The sequence below is a fragment of the Canis aureus genome, chromosome 36, assembly GCF_053574225.1.
Source record: "Canis aureus isolate CA01 chromosome 36, VMU_Caureus_v.1.0, whole genome shotgun sequence".
NCBI classification, from domain to species: Eukaryota; Metazoa; Chordata; class Mammalia; order Carnivora; family Canidae; genus Canis; species Canis aureus.
Genome location: NC_135646.1, coordinates 4666844 through 4679977, shown reverse-complemented (window position 1 = coordinate 4679977; position 13134 = coordinate 4666844). Strand labels below are relative to the sequence as shown.

The window sequence follows — 13134 nt, the reverse complement described above, 5'->3', positions numbered from 1 at the left end:
AGGTTCAGCCATGATGCTGTATCTGGGTGTGTGTGTGGGGGGGGAAGAGTGTATACCTCCCTCCTTCCCCTTCCTTTCTGGGAATCTGCTCTGTCCTGTGAACCCAGGAGGGTGGGTACCGGGGTTGCTGGTTCTGGGAACACAGAGGAATTCAGAATTCCTGAATTCCCTTCTCATCTTCTATTCCCCCCATGCTTTTATGAGGTGGTGGTGGAGTGGGAGGGGAAACTGCTCCCTTGGCTGTAGCCCACATGTAAGCAGAAGAGGTGACTGTGATGCTGCAATAACCCTGGTAGCGGAGATGATGTGAATGGTTAAGTGAAGTCGTAAGCATCTCTTCTGCTTTCTCCTGGGGGCTCGTCCCCTGCTGAATACAGGAGAATTTTCCTTGACTTACACCGGTTATTCTCAAGCTAGTGACGTAGTTGCTAGATCCTTCCAAGATGTGACTTTCTCCATCAATTACCTTGCTGATCTTTAATCTGAATGTTTAAAGTATTACCTTTGGACATCTGCAGGCAGGCAGCATTTGACAGCACGGGGCAATTAGTTCTGCTCTTCAAATCAACTGAATCCAAGCCTGTATCTGCATTCTCTTACGACGCCAGCACCTACAATAGACGAGGCACGTCTTTTAGAGCTAGTGGTAAGAAATAAAATTGTGTATGTAGAAATTTGGACGGTTAGGTGGAGAAATAACTGTAATTTTTCTTTGCAAAAATGCATTATAGTATATTTTGCTGTAAAAAAGGAACGGTAGTTTCTCTAGAAGGAAGTAATTGCCGTGAGAGGTTGAGATGGGGGAAAATGCCACCTTCCAAACGAACTGCTATTAATACTCTCCCAGACCTTTTTCCTATGCAACTATCTTTATATTTTTCAAAAGTCATCTTCTCTTACACATACTATTATTAGCTGCTTTTTTTCACTTAACAATATTCCGCGGCTATGTTTCCATAACAATCTACTCTATTTCTTAAGTGGCTGCATAGAACCTGGTTGTATGGGTGCACATTAATTGACTTAACCAGCCTTCTGTTGCAGCACTTTGAGGTTGTTTCCTATTTTTCACTGTCATAAATAACTTGGAGATAAATATCATTTTTACATCTTTTTAAAATTTGACCAATTATTTTCATAAAATGAATCTCAGTATTCTTGGGTCAAAGATGTCCACTTAGAAACAAGACTGTTTCCACTATAAAAAAGCAGAGAAAATGCTTCTCCCAAGCCCAGTCCCCATAGTTATTTACTGTGGCATATTTGCATGTGTTTTGTTAAGTGGTGGTTTCATTAAAGGTTAGTGAGACACAGGAAGGATAACATCCTATTAAAGTAACAACAGCAAAAAACAACTCCTATTTAGGATTTTTTTTCTGATTCCTCTTCTGCTTCCCCTGCTCCCTCCCTCTCACTGGCTACTGCCTTCAGCCCCCTTTACCTCCTTTATCAGACCCAGAATGTGTCTTCTTTCCTTTGGAACTTGGGTGACAGGCTGTCCTTCAATTCTGTTCTCAGTTTTAGGTGTCCAGAGGGAGTCAAAGAGACCTCATACCCCTACTGATCCATTTAGAGAGAAAGAGGGGGGCTGAGAGAGAGAAAGCGAGAGAGGAGGGAGAGGGAGACAGAGAGAGAGAAGAGAGGGAGAAGGGGAAGGAGGGAGACAAACAATTTTGCTACCAATAGACATAGTGGACACTGGGATCCCTTTGTTTTATTTCTGAACCTCTGCTATGTTGTTTCACTCTTGTAGCTTTATAGTACATTTTAATCCTGGGTAGAGAAAGACTTATTTATTTATTTATTTATTTATTTTGGTTTTATTTTTAGAGATTTATTTATTTATTTTATTTATTTTAGGGAGAGCATGTGTGTGTGTGAGTCAGGGGAGGCGCAGAGAGAGAGGATCTTTAGCAGACTCACTGGTGAGTTTGGAGCCCTTCAGGAGCCCTGAGATCATGACCTGAGCCAAAACCAAGAGTCGGATGCTTAACCGACTGAGCCACGCAGGTGCCCCAGGGCAAGACTTCCAGAACTATTTTTTTTTTTTTAAGATTTTATTTATTTATTTGAGAGAAAGAAAGCATGAGCAGGGCCTGAGGCAGAGGGAGAAGCAGACTCCCTGCTGAGCAGGGAGCCAGATGTGGGGCTCAGTTCCAGGACCCTGGGATCATGACCTGAAACGAAGGCAGACGCTTAACCTACTGAGCCACCCAGGTGCCCCAGGGTAAGACTTCCAGAACTATCTCTTAGAGGATCAGTGAAATAGGCAATGATCAAGAGAAAGGGGAAGCAGAGGGATTTAGTGGGGAGGGAGGAGAGGATAGGAAACCACCTTCTGACTGGTAAAGATTTTGGAGCACAGGGACTGGTCCCATCTCCCCAGGGCAGGGGGAGTGTTGCTGGGGTATCCTCAGGTTCAGTCAAAGCCATCTGCTCTGCTCTCTCTCATGTCTGGGTGACAACAACAACATCCACGTAACTGAAATGAGAAGTCCTAGGGATAGAGCAAGGACTTTAGCCAGGGTAATAATTAAATTGCAACATCCTCTGTGTACTTCACTGATGGAAGGTTGATCATGAGGAGAAGAAAAAAAATCCTCAAATTACTCTAGCCATGGCAAACCTGGTTCTCTGAATGTCACCCAAGTATGAAATGCTCACATTTCTTAAGTAGCTTTTCCTTATTTTGATTCCTAACAAGTTCTATTTCCTCTTAAAATTGAAATAAATATTGATTTTTTATTGTTGTTGTTGATGAACAATTTCTGATGTAGAGTCTTCCCATTTTTTGAGTTTTACCCTACTACTGTACTTCCTAGCCTAAGCAGAAATTGATTTCGGGAAGTCAAAGGATACAATTCTGTTGAACGGTTTTCATTTTACAATGATAGCTTAGTAGTAAATGAGGACATTAGAATAAACATCATGAGGTCCTGGCTGTGAGCATCAATAGTGTTTTTTTAATAGCTATTAGAGTTATCGAGTTTTCCATTTTACAATACCATTTGTGATTATGCTGGAGTGAGCAGAAAAGAGGAGGCTGTGGTAGTATGGATCTTTTTTTTTTTTTTTTTTTGATGCATTAAGGAGGTGTATTGGATTCAGAATCCAAGATTTTGGTTTTAGATCAAGCTCTACTAACTATGTTTTCTCAGTGCACCATTTCTTTTCTATGAATCTCAATCGTATTGCGTATAAAATAGGGAAAATAAGACTTGCTTTACCCATATTGTGGATTGTCCAACAAACTGAAAAAGATAATTCATGGAAAGCCACATTGTAAAAGGTGAAGCATGATCAATCTTAAGGTTCTACTGTTAGATTATTCCTATAAAGTGCCGCACAATTACCTAGGAATACAAAACATTGGTCAAATTACTACTGCATGGTATTTCGTAAATAACCCATTGAACCCACTAATTAATTTTTGGGCCTGGTTAGAGCAGTCCCAATTTATTATTTGTAGTGATGGTCACATCATAAGCAAATCTAGGCTCTTCTGTGGGTTGGTTTGCTTTTCCTAAGAAGAATCAATTGGCCTTTGATACCAGGGCATGGAGGACTGGATACTACAAATCTGTGGTTCCTAAGTTTGGGTTTCCATGAGACTCAGGGAACTTTTAGAAAGTGCTGATTCCAAGTTCTCACTCCAGAGCTACTACATCAGAATCCTCAGCAGCTGGGGCCTCCGAATCGGTGCTTCTAACCAGCTCCCCAGTGCTTCAGATGCACAGCTGGCTTTACAGCTACACCTAGTGTAGGAACAAGGAGGTGAAGATTCTGTTTTTTGCTGTACTAGTTGATTCTGTTTGGGCCTTACTTTTTTTTTTTTTTTTTTAAAGATTTTATTTATTCATGAGAGACAGAGAGAGAGACAGAGACAGAGACACAGGCAGAGGGAGAAGCAGGCTCCATGCAGGGAGCCTGATGTGGGACTCCATCCTGGGACTCCAGGATCACGCCCTGGGCCCAAGGCAGGTGCCAAACCTCTGAGCCACCCAGATGTCCTTGGACCTCACTTTTGAGTTTAGTAAAATGCCTGTCTTTTTAAGCTGTGATCAAAATCCAGGAGAAGATTCTTCAGATACTTCGGTAGACCTGTAAACAAGGAAGCACTTAAAGCCCATCTGAAGATTTAAACTACCCTGACTGCTTTTGTTTAATAATTGGGATTCTGGAAGCTTCTGCCTGAAAGGAGTCCCATAGCTAAAGAAGTTTGGAACCCATTAAGAATCCATGACCCTGACTTGACCTTCCAGCTCTGACAATCTTTGGTTATATAGCCACACAGTTCGAATGCTCTCAGAGAAGGTGGTAGAAAAACTTTCTTTTGTTTTGCGTTCTGGTTATTAAAAGTCAGCACGAATCTTTGCAACATTGAGAGACCAGCTTTGAGGATAATTTGGGTCTTCAAAGAACACTCCTCTGCCTCCTTGCAAAAGTTGTGTTAAAGCAATTAAATATTATCTGAAGGAAAGAAAAAAAAACGTAAGCTGACTACTGAATAACAGGAATCGTGTTAACAAAACAATCCTTACCCCGGGATCAAAGCCAGAGAGAGGCAGGGAGATGCTATGCAGGGGATAAGAGGAGAGGGGGAGATGAGGAGGTGTTAGGATGGCTTCAGTTCAATTAGGGATGCGAGTGCGCAATTTGGGGATAGTCTTCTGAATTCAGAACAATAGCTGGCAACAGAAACACGAGTGGCCCCACGAGAACTCACGATGCAAGAAACACTGGATTCTGTGTCTCTGTTCAGACAAGGGGCCAAATAAAGGAACAAAACAAACAAGTGGACATAATTGTTTGCCATTCAAGGGAGCCACAGACCGCTCAGCATATGGTGTGTGGAGATTCCGGAATGCACGGGCAATCTCATTTGGAACGACTATTCTTGTTCCAGAAGCCTGGGAGCCAGATGAGCACGAGGCTGACTGAATGATGAGGTGGATCGTACTCTCCATTTCCGAGGCAGAAACATTCTTTCTCAGCTTCAGCGCCCAAGGTATTCACCAGACTTGGCTCCAGTGGACATGTACTGTTTCCAAAACTCAGATCTCCCCTGCAAAGGATGAAGAGGTGCCATTACTGAAGAGATTTTGAAAATATGTTAGAGACTGAAGAGAATCTCCAGAAAGGAGGGGCAAAAAGTCTTTTGAGTAGCGTTGGAAATAAGGGCATGGAGTCCTCATAAGCCAGTGGGCGCATGGGATGCCTGGTTGCTCTTGTTACCCTATTTGTGGAGCTCTTAGACAACAGGGAAGATGGAGCTGTGGCCCCAGAGGGCCTGCGAGAGGTAACCACGTCTTAGTCTGTGGGAATTCCTGGCTTAGAAGCAAGGATTTGCTGAGCACCATGCTCTCTGGGGGCAGGTAGGAGAGGCTGGACATGGGTGTTAACAAATCTAACTCTCCAAACCTGTGTGTACCTAGGGAGTTAGTTCCTTGCTTTGGGCCATGTTACAAGGGGCAGAAGGAGAAATTCTTAGGCCAAATACATCTGGGAAACAGTTGAAGTAAAACAGGATTTTTTTTTTTTTTTAATTGCAGGACTTCTCATAACCTTTGGTATTCTAGGAAAGGGATATTGTAGGCAGCATTTTCCAAGTGATTTGCTCATGGAAACATTTATTTGCATGGGATCACTTGGGACTAATGTTCTCTGGAACACACATTGCAAAGAAAAGAAACCAGGTCAAAGAATCTTAGGGACCTTAGAGTCTGTTTCCTCATCTTAGAAATCAGATTATAGATCCTGAGAGAGAAAACAGTTTCCCCAGGATCACACAGATGGTTTTTGGCTCGTGCTGGAAGAGAAAGTAGGATCTCATGTAGAAAGTAGCAGGTCCTAGGGATCTGGGTATATTCTTTCTACTATATCACATTGTACTTGTCACTGACCTTTTGTACAGGGATTCGATGCTATTCTTTAGTAAAGCTGAAGTCAGGAAGGAGAGATAATCAGGAGACAGATTTTCAAGGGGTTTGAATGCCAAGTATTTCTGAATTTTATCCAACTATGTTATACTTCCTCTTGGCACTTACAGCACCATATCATCGTTGCTGGTGGCGGATTATGTTATTTTGCTCATATCTTGCTGCTTTTCCCATCTTTGCTATGGCAGGTGGGGTCCACTTCCCTGTCTCATTGACGTTGGGCTTGGCTATGTGTTATGGGCTGAATTGTGTCCCTCCTAAAATTCATATGTTGAAGTCCTAACCCAGTACCTTAGAACGTGACTGTATTTGAAGATAAGGTTTTTAAAGAGGTGATTAAGTTAAAATGAGGTTGAGAAGATGGGCACTAATCCAATATGGCTGATGTTTTTGTAAGAAAAGGAGATTAAGACACAGGCACAGAAGGAAGACCAAGTGAAGACTCAGGGAGAAGGGGACCATCTACAAGCCAAGGAGGGGAGCCTCAGGAGAAACCAACACTGCCAACACCTTAATCTGGGACCTCTAGCCTCCAGAACTGGAGACTGAATGAGACAATAAATTTCTGTTGTTGAAGCCACCCAGTTTGTAGTTCTTTGTCACAGCAGCCTTGGTAAACTAATAGACGTCTGCAATAGTGTTCATGATGGGTAGGTGGCTGTCATCCAAGAAGTCATCAGGAACCCAGGCCTTTCCCATCTTGTGGCTCTGCCATCTTGACACATGGTTCCCAGAGTCAGTGTGCTTGTCTACAAGAAGATAGTAGTGGGGGAATGGTTTTTATGGGTGACATCTGGAAGTGGTGGTGTATACCGCTTCCACTCACAATCCATGGTCAGAACTTCGTTCATGGACACACCTACTGCGGAGGGTGCTGGGAAGCGTAGGCTGGCTGTGCACCAAGGAAGAAGAGGAAATGGATTTGGGGATTAGCCAGCCAGTCTTGGCCATATCTCTTAACTACCCCATGGTAGATTGCATGAGAAAACAGCAATGACTTCTCTCAGATTATAAGGCTAGATAGAAAGGAGCATATACTTTATGTCTTATAAAAGAAACTGTGCTGGTAAAATAAAATAAAAACAAAATAAAACCCAAAAGCAACTGTAGAGAAGTGTGAATATAAAAAGTAGTAACCCCATTTGTTCTTTGTCTCCCAAAGCCAGGCCCTGGAGGAGACCAGAGCCTGCCCCATGGCCTCATGTGTAGGGTCATCCCATCTGCCAAGGTGGTTTGGCTGAGTTGTGTGAGGTGAGGCTTTATGCTGGTGCGCCAGTAAACAACTGCCCAAGGAGTATGTCCCTTCCCTAATACAAAAGTCACTTTCCTTGCCCTGTGGGTGCCCCGACTGGAAAACTGCCCTGATTTCCACACACAGGGAAACTAATGACACTTCCATTTCTGACTGGTATTTATTTGGTGGCAATGGATTGAGACTCAGACAAGGTCAGGAGGTCAGAAAAGCACTAGATCGTTCTGGCTGAGATGAATATTAGCTGGAGGAACAACCCAGACACACGCTCAGAAACAGTGATGATTGCTGTTTTTAATGTTGGTGGTCTTTGCAAAATAAAACACAACTTTGACAGTAGCTCCAATTTGGATCTAACAGTTGTATTTGGACTTCCTTGCTTTTCTCCTTATCCTAGAAAATGTTGATTGAAACTTACCTGTGTTTAAGCATAGGGCAGTTTAAGACAAATTTTCTCATTTTAGGCAAAGAGGTAAGCTTAGATGGCTTACCATCAAGTCATTTCTTACAGGGAGCATTTGCTCTAAGCACGGGAATATCCCTGTGGTGTCACCCTCCCCGACATGTGCGACACTCTCCATTGTCTCTTGCTGTTGATTCTCCCCGTGTCTCTTATCTCCCAGGAACACTTGCCTTGTTCAAGTGCTCTTGCCTTGTTAGAAAATAGGTTTTAATTCTCTTAAGGTGAAACATTTCCCTCATTTGCTTTTTCATTCATTCTACAGACATTTATCAAATGCCGTTCAGTGCCAGGTCCCCAGAATGCTAAAGTGAATAAGACTGTCTCTGCCCTCCAACCCCTGGAGTCTAGTGGGGTTGGTCCCATTGTCACAGAAACTTGTACTGTGTATTATGGGGAAGCCAGGTTATCTTACCCTGTGTTCCAGAGGGTGGTTGGATGTAGTGAGTGGAAAGATTGAACATAATCTTGATATTCTTAAAATTTAAAAAGTACATACAAATGTAAATAATTTCCCTTGTTACTATAAAAGGTAGTTGAACAGAAGTGAGGATAGTATTTCTGGAAAATAGTATGTTACTCAGAAATGATGTAGAGTGAATCATTGACTTTGCTAGAGAGTTGTCGTCTATTAAATAAATTATTGAACGCATTAGGGGCAAGCCTAATAGGAAGGAGTCTGTATTTGGCCTTTTCCTTCTTCCTGCCTGCCTGTCTGCCTTCCCTCCCTCTCTCCCTCCTCTATCCTCCCTCCCTCTCCACCCACTGCCTTCCTCCCTCTCTTCTTTTTTTCTTTTTTAATTTAACATTTATTGAAAACCTGCTGCAATTCATGGTGTTCTATATCTAGGATTTTCCAGTATAGACCCAATTTTAAATAATTTTATTACTTTTTCAAGAAGATATTTTATTAAATATTCAACTAAATGTGATTTGGCTTCAATATCCTTGTTAAACTTTTCACATAACAGAACCCACAAAATGGGGGAAAAAAACCCCCCACAAACCACCCTTGCTAGGCCTTGGGCTTTTGTCTCTGGTTTGGGCAATATGGCCCCTGGGTTACAGTTAAGGTTCTGGAAGAGGCTGGAATGGGATAGTGTGGGGACATACAGGTGAGTAGGGCTCAGCCCCTGTTATGATCTAACAGGAGAGATAATGTGAAATGAAGTCTCTGTCATAAAGGCATGATTTGCTGAGGGCACATCACATCCTTTATTGACTTCCCCGGCCAGTCTTTTGGGAAGCATGTGGAAAGTGAGAAAAGTGGGAAATTGCATCCATTTGATTTTATCCCTGTACATTTGTGTTCAAAACAACCCTGTAGACAATGTTTCCCAAGAAGTGGCTTTTTGTTGATTTGATAAAATCCAAGTCACTCAACTCATTGAGAGAATTTGACTTCCTCTGTTGTAAATCGTGGAGGCCCAGAAACTATGGCCATCTGTTTTTGTAAGACCCAGGGGCTAAGAATGGATTTTACATTTTTAAATGGTTGAAAGAAAGTCAGAAGAAGAATATTTCATTACTTGAGAAAATTATATGAAATTCAAGTTTCCGGGTCCATAAATAAAGTTTTATTGGAACACAGCCATGCTTATTAATTTACATATTGTTCATGACTGCTTTTGCTACAATGGCAGAGTTGAGTATTTGTGATAGAGGCCATATGGCCCAGAAGTAAAGCTGGAAGTATTTATTATCTGGTCCTTTAAGAAGACTTGCTAACCCCCTGATATATTGCTTTATTTCAGTGGAGAAAAGTTAAAAAAGGCATCTTAACACCTGGCCCCAGAATCTCTTCTAGAAAAGGAATTGTCTTTATTTAGAAAAATCCTCAAATAGACCATTCAGATGTGAAAGGACAGGCCTCAGGGTAGGTGGGGAGTAGCACTTAGCTGCTTTGTATAAAAATGGACGATTAATGTCCCTGTCCCTATGCTTCCTGGTAGGGTTAGAAAGCAGAGGGCTCTTAGAGTAAAACATTCAGGTTTGAATCCCACCTCTCTATGACTTTGGGCCAGTCATTTAACCTTTATGAGCTTCAAGTTCTTTATTTGTAATATGGTGAACCATAGTCAAATTTTCCTCTCAAGTTTGATGATAAAATGAATTAATGTATGTAAAGCACTTAGCATAGAGCCTGGTGCATAGTAAACTTACAATCTCTTCCAGCTGTGATTTATGATTATCATGATTACATTTATAGGATACAGGAAATTAAATGAAATAATATATGTTAAGTCCCTAGAATACAGGCCAGCAGAATCCCTTTTAAGACACACTGATGATCAATCCTTCTTGGTCTCTGATCCACAGATGTTCAGACACGAATCTGATGCCAGAGCTGGTATCAGGGACCCCCGGAGGGTCTGGATAGTGTGCCCTTGGATGTGAAAGATGAGTGTGATTAATAATGGGTTTTAGCACAAGTTGTGTCTTTCCACAGAGCTGACCTCATCTCCTCAGAGAGTTGAACAGGAAGAAATGGGTTAGTGGTGCGATGGGAGGTACAATATTTAGAAAGACTCTAAGGATAGTGATGGCTGTTTGTTTGATTTTCCAAGAAAATAAAGGATTTCTTCTAGCAAATAGGAATATTTAATTTCATACAACAGAAGCCAGGGGACATGGAGTGTTTTTTTTGGTGATGGCGAATCCTTTAGAGCTTGTATCCTCAGCAAAGGGTTTCCATCAACTATTCGTTTAGAACAAGCGCTGTTGGCTGGCCTAGAAGCTGTTTTCAAACCCTGTGTTAAATGAGTGTGCACCATTCTGTGTGTGAGTAGTTGTTCAGAGCTTGGATTCTAGAGGCCGAAGGATAAGCCAGATTCAAATCATGGCTCTGCCATTTATTAACGGTGACCTCAGACAAGCGATTTCACCCATCTGTGCCTCACTTGTAAATCAGGAATAAGAATAACACCTACTTGTGGTAGCCAGCTGGCCCCCAGTGATCCCTACCTACCAGTACTCACACCCTGTGTATCTCCTCCTACACTGTACCAAGGTCATCCAGGTGACCAAGAGAATATGCTAGAAGTGACATGGATCACTTTGATATCAGGTTATAAAAGATACTGCGGCCTCAGCTTTGTTCCCTGTCTTTCTAATCTGTGTACTTTCTGCCTCTCCTATTCTCAGATTACTTGCTCAAGGTGAAGCCAGATGCCATGAAGCCAGGACACTCGGGCTGGCTGTAGAGAGATCCACATTGGCGGGAACTTAGCCCTGCCAGCAGCCACAGGAGAGGTGGATCCTCTGGCCCCAGATGACAGCAGCTCCAGCCCAAGTTCCATCTTTGTAAGAGACCCAGAGCCAGAACCACCCAGCTAAGCTTTTCCCCAAATCCTGACCCACAGAAACTGTGAGACAAATGTTTTTGTTTATTTATTTTAAAGAAAGATTTACTTATTTGAGAGAGAGAGAGAGAGAGGAGAGAACATGGTGGGGAGGGGCAGGGGGAGGATCTCAGACAGACTCTCTGCTGAGCATGGAGCCCGACTCGGGGCTTGATCTCACGACTCCTGAGATCCTGACCTGAGCAGAAACCAAGAGTTGGACGTCCATTGGACTGAGCCACCCAGGCGCCCCTAAATGTTTAATTGTTTTAAGTTGATACATTTGGGGGAATTTGTTCCATAACTAATACAGTACCTCATAGAGTTGTTGATATTTACAAAGTTCTAGAACAATACCTGCCACACAGTAAACACCATGTAAGCGTTTGTCAAAGGTATGCATTCACACGTAAATACATACCTAACTGGGGGATTAGGGTACCGGAAGTGCCGTTTCGGTTGGTCAAAAATTCACATAATCAAATCTTGGCTGTTTCAAAATCAAAGCCTTCTGCTTCCTTGAGGGCAATCTTGCCTGTTTTCATAACAATCTGCAATAAGGAGGAGACTCTGATTTATATTTCTCGCCGAGGAGAAGAGATATTGAAATGGTAAGCGCCTAAGAAATTAAAAGTCATTTCAGTTTTTCAATTCATTACTTCTAGAAAAAAAATTCAAGCGCAGCTTCATTACTAGTGCTCCGTTTTAGTGCTGATGATAATTGCAAAGGCAGTATTTTAAATTAGAATGTATAAGACCACATGTAATTAACCTGTACAGAAGGGCTGAGACTTCATATTAGACTATTAAATCAATCCCAGCAGAATCACTAATGCTGAGCAATTGATTTGAAAATACTGTACAGGCAGAGTAAAGAAGCGGGATGCTAATTACCATCCACGAGAACTGAGCACACTCCTCGGATGTAGTTAGAGTGGCAGGCTTTTTCCTCTGGCCCTTAACCCACTCAAAGCTGAACATGCAAATTGGTTCAGCCTGAAGACTTACAACACCCTGAAGTTCAAGGCAAGAGAGGGTTTTTCTGCTGCTCTGTGAGTGTGAGGATCGTAAGGGGACTCTCAAACCATTTGGAGGCCATGACTTGGAAGGCCAAGCTTGGGTGCCTGCCGTGGGGTCCTGGTGAGGAGTCCCAGGAAGACTCTCTCTCTAACATTTCTTGGTGCGGTGGACATGAACTGCTTCCTCTACCACTTGCATTTTGTGTACCACCCCCTTACACGTTCCTCTCTCCGCTCGTCCCTATTCCTGTTTCTTCTTGTTTCCACCCTGCAACATCCATTTGCTTGCTTTATTCTTTCTTTTTTTCACCGAATCTATCAAATGATTGGCAAATACCTACTGGCTTACCCAACAAAAAGAGTAAGAGCAATTGCTTACATTTAATCTCTGGGGCAGAGAATGCAAGCTGGCTATCAGAATCCAGGGCCTGCTTCCCCTAGAGGGATGACGTGTAACCAGGCACATGGCCAAATTATATTTCCCAGACTCCCTTGTGGCGACATGTGGCCACGTCCTTTCATGGCACTGTAAGGGGAAGTGATGTGTGTTGCTTCCAGGCTGAGCCCTTTCCAAGAGTGGGTGTTTATATCCTCCCGACTCCCTCCTTTTGCCAGCTGGATGCAGATGGTGATGTGGCCCCAGAGCCACAAGATGTAGTGAGCCTGAGCTGTTGATTTGTCACGTGGGGTAAGGCCAAAGTGAACCAGGTTCACACTTCTGGGTCTATCATGTGAACAAGCAATCTTTTGTGTTTGGGCCATTGTACATTTTAAGGTCCCTTTAATTTACTCCCACTAAGGTTTCCATGTACTATCTCATTTGATCCTCATAGCCATCCTATTGAGGGCATCACTGTTATTCTATTTTACAGAAGAAGAAACAAAGGCTGAAGGGATGAAACAATGTGTCTGAGGACACCCAGATAGTAGATGACAGACCTGGCACTGGGGGTAATAAAGAAGTTCAAAATGTTATCTTTGGGCAGTAGTAAGCTACAGGTTATAGAGGGCCAGACCCTTTATAACCAAGAAGAATCAGAGAACCAAGGGATGCCGATTCTTTCAGGCTGCCACCTGTTCTGTTGGTTAGTGCCTGTCCCAGTGCTGTTGTTAAATATTTTGA

The 13134-nt window shown here is 42.7% G+C and overlaps 1 long non-coding RNA gene across 2 annotated transcripts in view; it reads left to right on the top strand.

The window, feature by feature from the left end:
- Positions 1–3844: 3844 nt before the first annotated feature.
- Positions 3845–13134, top strand: part of LOC144305858 (uncharacterized) — a 37832-nt gene continuing 28542 nt past the window's right edge. Inside the window, exons 1-2 of one of the 2 annotated variants that reach the window (XR_013372880.1) lie at positions 3845–5299; positions 10796–11018. This is a non-coding gene — a long non-coding RNA (uncharacterized LOC144305858). The remainder of the gene's footprint in view (positions 5300–10795; positions 11019–13134) is intronic. The other variant, XR_013372881.1, reaches the window with a different exon arrangement.